At 38.2% G+C, this 16,062-nt stretch overlaps 1 protein-coding gene and 1 long non-coding RNA gene across 3 annotated transcripts in view; one reads left to right on the top strand and one right to left on the bottom strand.

Moving 5' to 3' along the window:
• AGTR1 (angiotensin II receptor type 1) overlaps positions 1-16,062 on the bottom strand; it is a 51,487-nt gene that overhangs the window by 14,609 nt on the left and 20,816 nt on the right. The window lies entirely within an intron of this gene.
• LOC128592013 (uncharacterized) lies at positions 2,252-5,035 on the top strand. The gene is made up of 3 exons (XR_008381741.1): positions 2,252-2,503; positions 2,739-2,821; positions 4,854-5,035. It is a non-coding gene; the product is annotated as an uncharacterized LOC128592013 (long non-coding RNA).

Here is a 16,062-nt window from a genome sequence, read left to right as displayed (position 1 = left end):
TCAATGAATCCCAAACAATCAAAAAAAAAAAAAAAAAGATCAGAGCTGTGATCTGGCATTTTGTGTTTTGGGTAGGAAGGAGATCACCCTGCCTGCTTAGTACTGAAGATGTCCTCCACAGTCACAGCCTTTGATGGGCCATCCACGCCTTTCCTGGCTGCACTTGTCTCCATACTGTTAATTCTGGCAGCCACGAGCAGGGGAAGAGGGCACAGCAACTGGCACCGAGGGACAAGTGACTAGAATCTCTGTCAAGTCAGATGCATGAGAGAAAGCCATGCTCTTGGTTGGTAACTCTGGCCTAACTTCTCTATGTTAAATGCTTTTTAGGTGATTTTGCTTACCCTTGTAATTTCTGGATGAATGTTTATCTGGGAAACAAAACATTTTATTAAAATTATTAATGTCATACTAATTAAGCATTTAAGATCCAATCTCCTGAAACTTAATCAATAGCTGTGTGATTTTCCTAAGTGGTAAATAGCAGTTTCTGGCCTTCATCCCAAGTCAGTATCATCCACTGTGGTCTGACCCCATGAAGAATGAAAACAAGGTGAACTGGGTTCTTAATTCTGCATGTAGCCAATTGTGACCAACTGTGATGGTGGTTAAATTTCTGTCAATCCCAATTGGCCCTCCCCTTCGCTTTATCCCAAAGAACCCAGCTTTATGAAAGGAAATTCAGAAATTCCTTTCAAATTAGGGTGTACATTTCAATGAAAGTAAAATGTTAATCCCACATTTTATCTTCCTGGAATTATGGAAAACTACGATGTAATGGAACTCTACAATTAAATTTTACTCCAGAAATTTCTGTGTATTATAAATTATCATTTAAACAACTCCGTCGCAATACATGTCCCAAAGTCTTCCCTATATCACTGTCTCAACTTTTGGCTGTTTTTGTTGTTTTTATTTCAAAAAGAAAAAAGACACAGGTAGGGATGAAAGATACGTGATCAAGTCTAATTTACAAGCTTTAAAAGTCTCCCTTGGACATGCTGGTGTTTGCAGAAAATATTGTTATTAAGTATGAAGGGCCACGAAAGGCATTTTTAGGGAGCCTGGAGAGAAGAGACCCCAGAGACCAGGGAAAAGGTAAACAAAACCTAATTGGAAGAAAGCCTGTAAATAAATCAATTCCTCTTATACTCTCAAATTCTTCAAACTTATAGATTCAAAGAATTTACCCCACTAGAATTATGACCACAGTTCAATGAATCAGCAGCTCAGCCATCATGGGGGAGAAAACATCATTTTCAGTAATATGCTTTTTGGAGACGGCTCCCAGGCTTTTCAACAAATAAACAAGGCGGCACCAATGTGGGCTTCTCGGCCAATACTAGCTGCTTCATCCAACTTGAGAAAGCCCTAGATTTCCTATGTGAAGCCAATTCACTTTTATTTCCTTGAAACTTTAATTCAAAAACAGAAATTGCTGATCTCATTTCAAATTCCACTGTAAGAGGTCTGAGGAAAGTCGTTGGATAGGAAAAGCAGCACTAATTAATTTGAGCCCTTAAGAAATTATGATAATATTGTAGAATTTATATGTATTATGAGTTTTATGTTAGCGATTATTGGCCACATGGCAATTCATTTCAGCTTAAAGCTTTTAGCATTATACAAATCACACAACCATGAATTTTAAATGAAGCTAGAAGGAGTAAATATTCAATACACTGTACATGTTTATCCAAATTGCTCAATGTTCTGATTGTAGCAGGATTATTTCTTGAATGATAGTTTGCAGATTGGTCCTGAAAATGTGGAAGGAGACTCAGGTCCTAATTTTGGCTTTCCCACTCAGTACCTTGGTGACCTTGAACCCATCAGTTAGCATCCTTAGACTACTGTATCCTCAGGGAGTTGGTTGAATACTTAAAAAAAAAATCATAATTTTTTTTTGAATAGGTATGTTTCTTTTGAAGACAAAGCCGATATGGCTTGACCAGTGGAAATGAAATAGGTATTATTAAAGAAGTTAGTTTTGTTTATCTATGTATTTTAATCCCACATTAATTTAATAATATTCCTTATTAAACATAAGAACTCTCTATTAAAATCAACAAAAGGAAAATAATTTTGCTTTTTATTCAGGATGAAGAAAGAAACTCCATATAAGATTACAGTCACAGTTTTTTTTTTTCCTTTCTTTAAAATCATTAACTATTACTCAGAAGTTTCCCAAACACTACATTTGGATAGCCAATGAGGCCCTGGGCTAATGAGGTCAATGTCATTGGTTTGGGCCCTGGGAATCTCTCAGACATCCCTGGTTTTGTCCCTGGCATTGCCGGGTGAAAGAGATGAGTCCAAGCTTGAAATTAAAAATTAAAAGCATAGCCTGAAATTAGGGAGTGGAAATTACATCGTCCTGTCGGGGGGGAGGAAGACAAAGTTCAGAATGAACCTGCTCTCAGATTCCTTATGGGAAAATACAAGTTTTTAAAGTTTAACAATCCATTTTATGTGGTTCAGTCGCCCAGATAAAAACACAGAGGTGAGGGCAGAGTTTTACTCATCCTAAATAAACTCCTATCAAGGATCATTTAATATTTTAAGTATTATGCAACATTTTGAGAAATTCAAGCAACTCTGTTTTAAGAAAATAAAGATTGTAAGGGTAGTATTTATTTCATTTTTCCAATTTTTTTGGTATACATTATACTCTTCTTCTTCTTCTTTCTTTCTTTCTTTTTTAACATTTAAATGCTATAAAACTTGAGGGGAAGCAGAACATTTTGGCAGAGAAAGCACTGGACTGGCATCCCGGCAAAAGGTCTGTCCTTCCAGTAACCAGTGACACAATCTTACACAGGTAACTTAACCTCTTATTTTGTTATCCCTCAACTATTGCAAATTATTTAGATGGGAATAGCAACACCTGTTCCTATTTCTATTTCATAGATTGTTAAAGGTAAAATGTGAGGTCACTGGAAGACAAAGAAATTTTGGAAACACAATCTTTCTACAGTGCAAAGAAAGGTGAAATGAATTTCATGAAAGCAAGCTCAGACCTTCAAGAGATAAATTGAATTTTGTACTCAGAAATTCACAAGAATATTTTCATTATTAGAATCTAATGCTCTTATTTCAAGAATTATAACAAAGTACTTGGTTAAACGCTGAAAGGAAAGTAAAACTATCGATATTAGATTGTTTCTACATTGAATATTTGGTAGCAGCAAAGGTTTCTGAGTGCAAACTGAGCCTTTTGGTCAAATCTAACCAACAGACATTTTCTTTGGCCTCCAGAATATTTGTAGCTTTTGAGATTTGAATTCTCTGTAGTTCACTAATCCTTATCATTCTATATTTTCTGATTTTTAAGGTCAGTGCTGTCCAAAAGAAATATAACATGAGCCAGATATATAGTTAACAAATTTCTAGTAAAAAAATTAAAATAAAAAACAGATGAAATTAATTTTGCCAGTATTCTTCAACCAACCTAATATGTAAAACTTTCATCATTTTAACATGTATTCAGTGTGAAGTTATTGAAATATTTTACTTTTTCTGTACCATGGTTACAAAATCCAGAGTATAATTCATGTTTTCTGCAGGTCTCAGTTGAGACCAGCCACATTTCATGTGCTCACCACTACCTTGGGCTGGCGATAGCCATGCTGGACTGCAGAGTGAGGGCGTTTAACCCACTGAAGTCCTCTCTCTGTCCCTCCGGCAATGGTTCTGAAAGTGTGGTCCTGGGGCAGCAGTGTTAGCATCACCTGGGAATTTGTTTGTTTGTTTGTTTGGGTTGGTTATTTTTGAGACAGAGTCTCACTACGTCACCCTCAGTAGAGTGTCGTGGCTTCATACTCACAGCAACCTCCAACTCTTGGTTGGGCTCAAGCGATTCTCTTGCCTCAGCCTCCTAAGTAGCTGGGATTATAGGCTACAATGCCCAGCTATTTTTTTTTTAGAGACAGGCTGGTCTGGAACCTGTGAGCTCAGGGCAATCCGTCCACCTCGGCCCCCCAGAGTGCTAGGACTACAGGCTTGAGCCACTGCGGGCCTCACCTCACCTGGGAATTAGTTAGAAATGGAAATCTCAGGCCCTGCCCCAGACACATTGAATGAGGAGCTCTCTGTGTGTGTGTGTGAAGGGGAGGAGTCCAGCCAGCTGTGTTGGATGAGCTCTGCATGTAATTCTGATGCACACTAACATTTGAAAAACACTTCCATAGAGGCAACTTAATTTGGAACTCTGCTTAAATGATGATGATGATTAAATAGGCAAAAAGAAATCCAACAAACAACTAAACTACTCTCAGCTAAGGTGTTTTCACTTAGGCCTTTATGAGGCATCAAAAAATGGAAGTTATGAGAAATGTTTACTCCTTAAACTTACACATTAAAAGAATGTGTAAGTCTTTTACACATTGAGGACTGGTGTAGTTAAGATGAACCCAACAAGATGTCATCTGGTAAAATACAACTGTCTGAAATTCTGTCGATACTCATTTCCATAGCATCATTAGAACTATGATGGGAAGGGACCATCATGGTTCAGGTGAGAGCTAGTGTTAAAGTGGCGGGAAGAGGCTAGTGATGGAACCAAGAGATATGAATCAAACACATGATGTACCTCTTATGAGCTATTGAGTTTTTGACTTTTCATTTAATCTGTCACTCTTTTTTTTCATCTGGAAAACAATGATACTGATAACGTTCATGATGACGATGATCATGTAGTAAATACCTGTCCAGTCTGGCTCACAGAATTGGTGGGAACATTAAATGACATTGTGTATATGGAGATGCTATGAGATTCCAGAACTTTGGGACTTCCAATGGTGTTATTAAATTCACAGTATGGTGTAAATGACTATTTTTTTTTCTCCTGCAAGCAAATTTGGATAAGAGAGACTGGGAAACTGCTTGTGGTGCTAGAAATGGAAGAAATGAACGTATCCAAGGGGATGGAAAGACCCAGGGGAGGCTGACAGGGCATTGCTGAAAGGCTGCTTGGACTTGGCCAGCTCCAGTGGTGATACTATGCCACTGATTATAATAAAAAATGTAAACCATTCTATCTACTATTATTTACCATCTTGCTTCTTCTCTATATTGGGCTACTTGTGGTTTCTAATTAAACAGCCTATGATAAGAGGAACGGATGCTGGGCTAATAAAAGGTAAACAACACTTTGCCAACTGAAAAATAAGATGAGATACCAGTGACGGCTGCTTCCTGTGAACACTTCATTAGCAATAAATGAGTTACCAGATGTCACATGTCAGATTTAAAATTAAAATATATTCCTAGTATTTCTGTGCAGTCTGAAAAGGAGTTAAAAAAAATGAACTCTTTCCAAGAGATCTGCCTAGGCTAGTGTACCATTTTTGCCTTTTGACTGTTTGTTTCTCCTCTAAATGTGAAATAAAATGCATCCCTCGGGTTGTAAAGTGGAAATAACAGCCTTTCTGCATAGGAGGGCTATGCGGTAAAGCACGTTCCCCATGTCACAGCAACTTTTAAGGACAGGGACATTTTTCTGAACATTCTGTACCACACCAGGATTACCATCCCCTCTTGTTTTTAACTTTTCCATGGAAATTCCTTCTTTCTCTCCTTCACTTTCAGCAAGCAAGTTTTGCTCCTTTTTTTTTTTATTGCCAGCCACAAAACTGTTCGAGTCAACGCCTGTCAATGTCCACTTTCCTCTTCCCGAACTCTGCTATAACGACACCGTTAGTGCTTTTCTTACTTCATGAGATATTAAAACTCTTCTCCTGTTATTCTAGCTAGCTAAGCCTACTTTGTTCTTGTTCTTGAAGTTATAAGCCTTCAGTTTGAAAGCAATTGTGGTTAAGGAGGGAACCCCGCGGTTGGAAATAGAAGAGCACAATTTCACTCGAGCCAGCAGAAATTTCAATGATAAGCCAGTGTGATAGAAATGTCTAATACTCTCTAGTTTTTATAAACAAATATTTTTAGCTGAACTTCAGCCCACTTCCTGTGCAATTTCATTTTTTTTTGAAGTTACTCAGTTCCAGCTGAAGATCATGGCTGTTTGAAATCATTTGTTTATTTTTTTCTCCCCAATTAATTTTGGTTCTTATCACTTATAAGATAGGTGAAGCTTAGAAATCAAATTAAGAGGATGAAAGTAAATTATCATTCTCAAGCCTCCTATTGGAGAAATATTTACATAGAACTTCTCTATACATAGAAATCCTCCAAAGCACTTAAAAGTTTATTTCCGGATCATTAACTACTTGGTCAGAATGGGGATGTGGAAGCTACTGGACTTTGACCTTCACGCAAAGGGAAACAGTTCATCTTTGAGATGATTAACTGTGTCAATGGGGGAAATGTCAATTTAATCTTTTCAGCTCCATAACTTTAGCACAAAGTGACATGCCAGTATATAATTAAGCTTATTTAATGTACAATTATTTTATAATTGGTTTTTCTGCTGATTTACAGAAAGGACTTACAATAACAGTTTAATATTAACAATACCATAATTTGTCATTTATAATTAATTGAATGCTTATTTGTGTCAAGTACTGTGTTCATTGTTTTCGTCCCCACAAGTGTCTATGAAGAAAGGCACTGTTAGTCCCATTTTTCAGATAAGGAAAGAGGCTTAGAGAGCATGTCATCACATTTTTGATGTTGTATAAGTAATGTTTCAAGGCTGTATTAATTTTATTTTTTGTAAGGTTATCTCTTCATATTCCAGTAACTGCTTCTCAATTGGGGGTGATTTTTGCCTCCAGGGATACTTGGCAATGTCTGTCTAGAGGCATTTTAAATTTTCTCAATAGAGGGGGTATTCCTAGCACCTTGGCAGGTGGAGAGCAGTGATGGTGCTAAAGGTCAGGCCCCAACAGCAAAGAATTATCTAGCCCCAAATGCCAAGTGTTGCTATTGAAAAACCCTGCTCTGGTCCACTCTCCTTCCCATTAAAAACAAACAAACAAACAAAAAACTTTGATGATTTATAGCTCTTAGCTTTTATGGAATAACTGTGGACTGTATTTTATTAGTGGCTTTTATTTCATGTATCATACACATATCTTCCCAGGAAAACTATAGACTCTTCAAGAGAGAAAATCCTGTTGGTTAACCCCTTAAAGTCTAAGGTTGTGTTGAGTGCTTAGGAGCAGCTGTGAAGCTGGGAGTTGACTAATTATCTGCTGTGTTAGGTCTTCTGGAAATGATCTTCTTAAGCATTTTTCATAACTCTAGGACAAATGTGTATTTGTAAAAATACACTGAAAGAGTAAATTTGAGCTTAGATTTGTTATAAGGACTTCAAGTGATTAAAGGCTATTGTGGTGGCCCCAAGTTTTTTTCCAGTGAAGTAAGAAAGCCACCTGCTCCGGAAGTAAGGAAACCCTGCCCCCTTGTGGTATCACTGCCAAAGCCACACAGGGAATCTGAGGGTCAGGGGCACCAGTCGGCATTCTTTTATTTATTTATTTATTTATTATCAAATCATAGCTGTGTACATTAATGCAATCATGGGGCACCACGCACTGGTTTTATATGCCATTTGACATACTGTCATCAGACTGGTTAACATAGCCTTCCTGGCATTTTCTTAGTTACGGTTTGAACCCACGGCAATATTTGAGAGTAAATTTTACCTTTGCATTCACGTTAGGCTTTTTCTTCTTGGTGGAGCAGCACATGAAGATGTCTCGAAGTCTTATTAGAATTCAAAGTAGAGAAAAGTGAGAGCAGGGAGAAAGATACCTAGTTAAAAATGGTACTTTCTAGAATTTGGCCACCACAGAGTTTCAAATACTTGCCTTCTCTATAACACTGCTTTTCTGTCTCATAAGGACACAGAGTAGTTGTTTTGGTAGTCAAGGAAGAATAGTTCTGGGAAAAAAAACTTTCAAAAGAGCACTATTAATAGACTTCTCTACCAAAATTATGTGCCCATGGTTTTCAACATTTATTGGTTTCTGTGGTATTTTCCCTACGATTTTCTTATAGTTCAAGGAGAAAAGCAGCATGAAGTTTGAAAGACCAGCTAAACTGGAAGAAGTTACATTCTCCTCTTTCCCATTAAGAATTCCATTCTCTTACAATGAAAACACTGCTATTCTTTCTTATCACTGAGTGCAGCCTTTTCTGTATACTGATGCCAAGCGAGGAACATTTTAGGGAGGCATTTGAAGTCAGGATATGTGACTTGGTAAGAGACAAACAAGGTCACTTGAAAGGTCTCTTCACTGAGAACATAAGAGCTTTCAAAAGATGCAGGCGGCCTTTCCTGGATAATCGGGGTAAAGCAAAAATGAAGAAAAAGCTCATAAAGTACAAAAGTTTAAAAAAGCAATCAGATGGAAACACTTCAGAATTAAGAGTGAAGAGATATGGTTAATACTGATGCTGAGTTTTAATATATAAAACCAGAAGCAATGCGTTTAAAAGAGCAACATAATTTATGAAGTTGAAGAGCAGAAATATGTTAACCGCAAGATTTAGCGGGGAAAAAACGACTCGGAACAAACACCAGCTTAGAATTGGGGTTGGGGGGGGGTCTTCGGGGCTTTTTATTTGCCTCTGTAGAATTTGAGACCTCAGGCACATCATTAAACTTTTATTGAACTTTGGTTTGATACATAGGAACGACAGCCTGGCCCTTAAATGAATGCTTTAAGATTATGTGTACAAAACAATTTCTTCCAAACATAGTATATTATCTATACTATACAATAAAACACCTTTAATAAATGGCTGAAGTGTAAAAACTAATCTGTATACCAGGAGGTATATATTCAGCATTTAATATCTTAAAAGGAAACATTAATTTAACTAATGTTTGAAGAGTGTAAAGGCCCATCAGCATGATAGGAAACACCAACTTAAGCTTTGTGGTCACCAATGTCAGGGTTAAGAAGCTGTCTCCGTCTCTGTCTAATTGTGCAACTGGCCAATTACCCTGTTTGAGCCCGAGTCTCTTTATTTTTAAAATGAGATAAAAACCTACTTTATACTGCTTTTGGTGGCAGAGACGCCATCTTCCAGTAATTCCCCCTAAGGACGAACACAAAGGGAAACAGGAGAAGCCCCGATACATGTTCTCCAGGCCTTTTAGAAAACATGGAGTCGTTCCGTTGGCGACGTATATGCGAATCTACAAGAAAGATGATATTGTAGACATCAAGGGAATGGGTGCTGGTCAAAAAGACCCCACAAATGTCACCATGGCAAAACTGGAAGAGTCTACAGTGTTACACAGAATGCTGTTGGCATTGCTGTAAACGAAGAAGTCAATCCTTGACAAAAGGATGAATGTTCATACCGAGCATATTGAGCACTCTAAGAGCCGGGATCTTAGAGTGCTTAAAACACGTGAAGGAAAATGATCAGAAGAAGAAGGAAGCCAAAGAGAAAGGTACCTGGGGTCAGCTGAAGCACCAGCCTGCTGCTCCCAGAGAAGCCCACTTTGTGAGAACTAACGGAAAGGAGCTTGAGCTACTGAAACCATTCCCTGTGAGTTCATGGCATAATAGGTGTAAAAAATAAAGAGCTACTATAAAAACAAAAAAACCCTAGTCTATACCATTAACTCGAGGGTTAATTACAGAGGAGGGACAAAGATGGCCATAAATCACATACTCAAAGTTACCAATCAGGATTATATATATTGTCAACATACATTTATATGCCCTCACACATATACTAAAGAAATTACTGCACAATATTTTACCTTATATGCGTAATTTGTCACTTTGTTACATATAACCAAGAAACTGAGGTTGTGCTAAAAGCTCTAATAATACCATAATATGTGATGATATCGTTATTCCCCTAAAGCAATTTAAGGAATCCATTTGAAGGCAAAGAATGCATGTCCAAAATGCAGGTGACCTTAAGAAAGAGGAGGAGGAGGAACATCACACTGTATAGACCTTCGGTTGGTGAATCACAGCACAGCTAATGAAATGACCAAATTTCCTTCAAAATGCAGGAGGCAGAGAAAAAATACTCTGCCTGTAGCTCCCCTAGTATTTCTACAAGCCTCTTCCTTGAATTATTTGATTTAACATGTTGCAATTGCTATTATCTCATATGATTTTATGATTTCACTTTCTAATAATTATATAACACTGTCTTGTTTCTGGTAATAACATTTTTGGTATTACTTTATGACTATATAAAATAACAGAAAAACAAATTAGGGTAAATATTTTTGTGCTCAGAACAGAGCAGGGAGGTTTGTGAAGTTCATTAGCACTTTGTGAGTATCACGTAACGTGCTAATAATTTTGGATATCTTGATATGAATGAGAGTTCGATTCTAAAGGAAATGTGCTTTAGAAATCAGTCTATTCCTGTAGGCACAATCATCTGCGTAAGTCAGTGATGACCTTAAAGCCATCCTGTAGATAAATTACATGATTTCTCTATGATATAACAAAAATTAACATGTCCTTTTTACATGAAAAGTCATTCTGCCACTTACAGAGTTTCTACGTAGATTTGAAGAGTACCTTTATCTCAAAATTTCTGCTATAGAAGAAGATTTGTAGGTCAAATTTATTGATGTTCTTCGGAGAAATGCAAGAATATGTACAAACTTTTTCCTGGTAAATATACACAATAACTATATTGTCAAGGGTGTTTTGGTTGTCAGGTTATCCAAGTAAAGTCTGTTTAACTTATAATGTAGTTGAATTACTAATCTCTACAGTCTTTTTCTTCCCTTGAGCAATTTAAGGAAACAACTTAAGTCAGAGATTCACAGCATTTTATTTCTGGGCTGGTCCCTAGAAATTATACGCTCTGGCGGTTCACGTATTCAAATACTTATGTAGGCTCAGAGTAAAAGAGAGGAGTGGGCATGGAAGGCCCTTCCCCTTTCTCAAAAGCTGGTGGGGGAGTCCCTTTTCAGCTATAGTCAACGGTGCCAATTGTAATGGGGGGGCGTGACTGATTTTTGAAGATAAGCTGGAAATTTCAAACTTTATGTGAACTATCCTAACGGAAAGTGTTTTCAACAACTAAAAAAATAAAAACCTCAACACTATGAAACTGAACAGAAATCTTCACAAGTCAAAAGTGGTCCAAGGGCTGCCAGTCTGTAACTTGGGATCCAGGCCAATCACCTCATCTTACAACTGAAAAAAAGACTCCAATCCCCAGCAAGGTGCTGAGGACCCTCATTCTACTGTTAAACACTTGAAGTATATCTCCACCTGTTTGATATGCCCCCGTCTGTGTCCACATTCAAAACCAATTTGTGGCAGAGTAGTCTGAGGAAATGAGAAACGTGAGATGTGAGGGATGAAGTAACCGTCCAGCCAGGCTGGCCACTCTGGGTTGAGACTGGCTTGGCATCTGAGAGAGATCTCAGCATGGCAGCCTTTACTCACTCCAGTGTTTCTGCCAGCATCTTATTTTTTCCTTTTTCACTTTTCCATACTGTGAAGGTTACTATTTTGACTCTTAGGACTGTTACAGCTCCAAAAGTGATTAGAGCATGGACTCTATAATGTTTGGGTAGTGTTGTTTATTACTTTGACGTTCATTCAACGAATAACGTCTAGTAATCAAAAGGGCATCAGTAGTGAAAGGGACTGAAACTACAGAAGAACCTCCATAGTTGCCATCTCTGTACACCGGCCACCTCCTGAAGTTGACCTAATTTTCATAGCGTAGACATGAACCACAGTACCGTAGGCCTGGCTCTTTACGTTGACCACTTCTGTGTGTTGCCCAGTTTTGTTATGCACCCTTTGGTGGTCAACGTACAGAGGTTCTATTTTATTTCATAAAGCCGCACTTACTCAATGGCCCTTGTTGTATAGATGATGAGGAGCTAAAATTAAAAAAAACAATTTTAATAAGGTTCAGTACCCGAAGCTCGGTGGTTAGGGCACTGTCTACATACACTGGGGCTGGCGGGTTTGAACCTGACTGGGGCCTGCTAAACAACAATGGCATCTGCAACAAAAAAAACAACGGGGCACTGTGGCAGGTGCCTGTAGTCCCAACTACTTAGGAGGCTCAGGCAAGAGAATCACTTAAGCCCAAGAGTTGGAGGTTGCGGTGAGCTGTTACGCCACAGTGCTCTACCCAGGGCGACATAGTGAGACTCTGTCTCGAAAAAAGAAAAAAAAAATTAGTAAGCGCTGCAATATTTATTTTTAAATGTTTCTTTGTCAGTTTCTGAAGTGACTTTGCTCCAAAAAATTATCTGCATATTTATGTTACAAAGCTCTATTTGTATTTTTGATACTAATGTATTTTCTAAATTCATTAGAAAATTCCTTGCAGATTTCGTCTCACACACAGACACACCAGTGTGTGAGGAGAACATATCTGCTGTTAATCGGGCAGATACATCGAGGGAGAGACAAGGGATTAATGTTGGACGAACATGGAGTGTTTCTGATTAATAGTCATGCTTGGCTAACATATTTATTCTTTGGGATTCTAGCCCTAATAAAATTTCCTGGACAAGCTGATTTTTCAGCTTTATTAAAAACAAATAATTTAACGCTCAATAGCGAATTTCAAATTCTGTAAAAGGACAACTTTTTACATATATATATATCAGTTTAATGTGTTGTTGGCTGGAAGAACAATAGTTCATGATTTCATACACCGTATGTTAGACTGGAAGCTGCAAAAATGCTATCTTCCAAATTAATTGCAAAGGTGACATCTTACGCTGTTTAAACTTGAGTTTTCAGAGATGAAGCACAGAGCTGGAGACAGTAGTCTGATGATGTAAACTGTCCTGTAACTAACTCAGAAGGTGCCATGGCTGGAGATCAACTTCATGTCGCAATCAACTCTCTGGTGCCCTTTGAATTCCTTCCTTGGTCTCTCTGGGCTCCCAGATCCATCTTCTCAACTCAGGGAGACCTCTGAGCTCTGCCTGGGTTTGCCTTCCCTGTACCGTGGCAGGAACTTTCTGCACACCGTGAGCTGGGGCAGTCACAAGGCTCTCTTCATTTGCTTTCTACCCTTTGGGGATCACTGGCCTTTGTTATGTGATACCTGTTGTCTCCCAAATTATTATTCCATCTATGTGCCCAGTTTTAAAAGTTGTTTTAAGTGGGGAGGTCAATAGTCTCTATTTTCCCACCATCGCTAGAAGCAGAATTCTCTGGGTTTGAGTTTCACTCCTGTATCTTATATGCTATCCAATTTTGGAAGAACTACTCAGCTTCATCTCTTCTTTTCCCATTTATGAAGCGGGGTAACACTCCATGGTTAATTAACGGAGTCGCATTGGGGAAAAACTGTTCTAGTTGATACGATTAGGCAAAGGCACATGAACACACTTGCAGCGGGCTTTTAAAAAAAGAACTGGAGGGGCAGCTATTCGGGAGGCTGAGGCAAGAGAATCGCCTAAGCCCAGGAGTTGGAGGTTTCTGTGAGTGTGTGACGCCACAGCACTCTACAGAGGGCGATAAAGTGAGACTCTGTTTCTACAAAAAAAACAACTAGAGGGAAACGAACCTTTTCTCTCCTTGTTGGGAGTCACCTGAGCCCCTTTCTCTTTCCCAAACAGGGATATTTGCCTTATTTGTTGCCTTCTTGCCAACTAATAACCTTGCCTGAAATATTTTTGCCCAAGCTACGCCAACCCAGGATTACAGTACCATTAACAGTCTGTGTGATTCAGAGCAATAAAAATCAAATTTTTTTCTCATTTATACCTTAACTTAAAATAATCATTTTCACTAAACTATGAAGTAGGAAGAATGCATAAAACTATGGAGAACATCAACCCTCAATTATTCATATATAAAACTGAGCACATTAACATATGAAAAGAAAGCGATTTCTTACCAAGCAAGGATACAACGGTATCTTTCTTCTGACACATTAAAATTCCAACTTACGAAAGTAGTAACGTGAGTGAAAAAATAATAAAATCCTATGGCTTTTTTTATTGCATGTTTATTTAGGCCAAACCAGTATGAGGCAGCCAGATTAATTACTTTTATACTGTTAAGTACTGTACATAGTTAATTATTTCATCTAAGTTGTATCTGAGGCAAACGTGTGAATTACTATTCATGCAGAGCAATGATGATAATTTATGCACTCCCTCCACGCTACAGCTTGTTAATATATTATTTTTGATTCGAAACTGCATGTTATAAGTTGGTAAGAGGCTTTTAAAGACTACCCCATGACATAAGTTCTAAAATTATGGATTTCAAAATTAAGGTTGACAACATGCTATGATAGGAAGTTATTTTGATGGAATTATAATAGATTTGGTCTGAAAAATGCATTCGCCCATGTTTTACTCCCATCTGTCGACTCCTAGGATTTCAGCTCGTGCTTTTTTATTCTGCTTGATGTCAAGACGCGTCTGCTCTTTGGGCCCTTAGTCATTTTTCTACAAACTGTGACATGCACGAAGCCTGACTTCACCCGCTTTCCCAATGTGGCTATCACATATTTAACTGTGGCTGCAAGTGCCTCATCACTTCAAGCTCTTAGCAAAGCGCCCACAACTACCAAGAACTAAAAGCTTAAAGAATGCATGGCAGTGATTTTCAATCTGTGCACCTGGGCACACTGGCGGGCCGTGGGAAGATCTTAGGTGTGCCGCAGAAATTCTTAAAGATCATTAATTAAATTATTATCAAAAGAGTTTAAAGCAAGACTCTTTTTTGTTTTTGACCAACATAATTTAAGTATGCTGAAGTTTGTCTACAGGTTCAAGTGTGCCGTGAGATAAAAAAGTTTGTAAAACACTGGTGTATGGAATCTGTTTTGTTAAATGGAAGGTCGACTCTTCAGAACTCCAGTAACAGGATCCCAGCGATATTGTACACAGCCAAGTGAAAAAGAACTTTAAATGTTTTCTAAACTCAAAAATTAGAAATTTAAAGGATGCCATTAAAGATGAAAACAAAGAAGAAATCAGTAAATACTAAAAATTTAATGAAAAGAATTAGCAAGCTGTCTTAGAGCTGGCTTTCTGCTCCAGATTGGCCCTGGAGACATAGTATTAGCATCGCCTGGGGGTTACCAGCACCCTTAGGCCCCACCCCACACCTTCCAAGGCAGAATCTGCTTGTAAGTAGATTGCCCAGGGGATTTCAGTGTCCATTAAGGTTTGAGAAGAACTAGTCCAGAGGCACATTTAGTAATCACTTGAACTTGTACCCGTGGACTGGAGAGCCACCCTGTCACTGCTGCCACCCAGCTGAAGTGTGGCTGCCCCTAGACAGGTCAGCTGGGGCTGCTGGAGATTCTGTTTTCATGGAGAGCCTTTGGAGTGCAGAAGAAGAAAAGCCCCCATAAAGTGAAACTATGTACAAAGGATATTAAAACATTTTTCATATAACACAAATATCTGCCAGTTCCATTCACATAATCTTTCAGTGGAAAAATCACCGATCACAGACTTTTGCTGAGACTTTGGTCAGAGGGTCCTGGCTTGTGTTAAAGGAATGGAGAAACATCTGTAAGGTGGGGAGCGCCCCCCTCCCCCCCGCAAAGTATGTTCTTACCTTTTTGTTTCTAGGAAACATCTGAATTCTGCTAAGTACAAAGTTTCAGCTAACTTTTTCCTTAATAGGCAGGTACATTCTGTTCAATTTCCTTTTCTTGCGAAGAGCTTCAAACCATTCAACCACTAGAGGTCTGTATTACCTATTTTTAAAAAATGTAACTAACTGGCTGAGACTTTCAGCTTTCATTTTCAATAGCTATTTCTATGTTTTAAGATTTAAAATCTCCTTAAGACACCACCCCAGGGAATAAAAATCACAACACTTTAAAAAGTGAAGGAGAAAAATCTTAAAGGAATCCTTTAACTTGGAACAAGCCTGAGTCTGCCCTGCCCTATTTCTAACTGAGGTGTGAGCACGCCTTCAGACCGTTAAACAGAAATCAGTGGTCAGTCACAGATCGTGGGAACGAAATTCATTTTCTGACAAATGCCTACACAAAATAATTTTTCCCCAATACACTGAAAGATCTCTGGATTAAATTTAATTTTTAAAGCTTTTATTTTCCTATTGCAACCAAAGAAAAACTAACTGAATTCTCATTTAGTTCATTTGAAACAGCAATTTTACTACATTTATGAGGGTTTAAAATAAAAATTTC

Source organism: Nycticebus coucang, chromosome 8, assembly GCF_027406575.1.
Source record: "Nycticebus coucang isolate mNycCou1 chromosome 8, mNycCou1.pri, whole genome shotgun sequence".
Lineage (NCBI taxonomy): Eukaryota > Metazoa > Chordata > Mammalia > Primates > Lorisidae > Nycticebus > Nycticebus coucang.
This window is presented reverse-complemented; position numbering and strand designations above follow the sequence as displayed.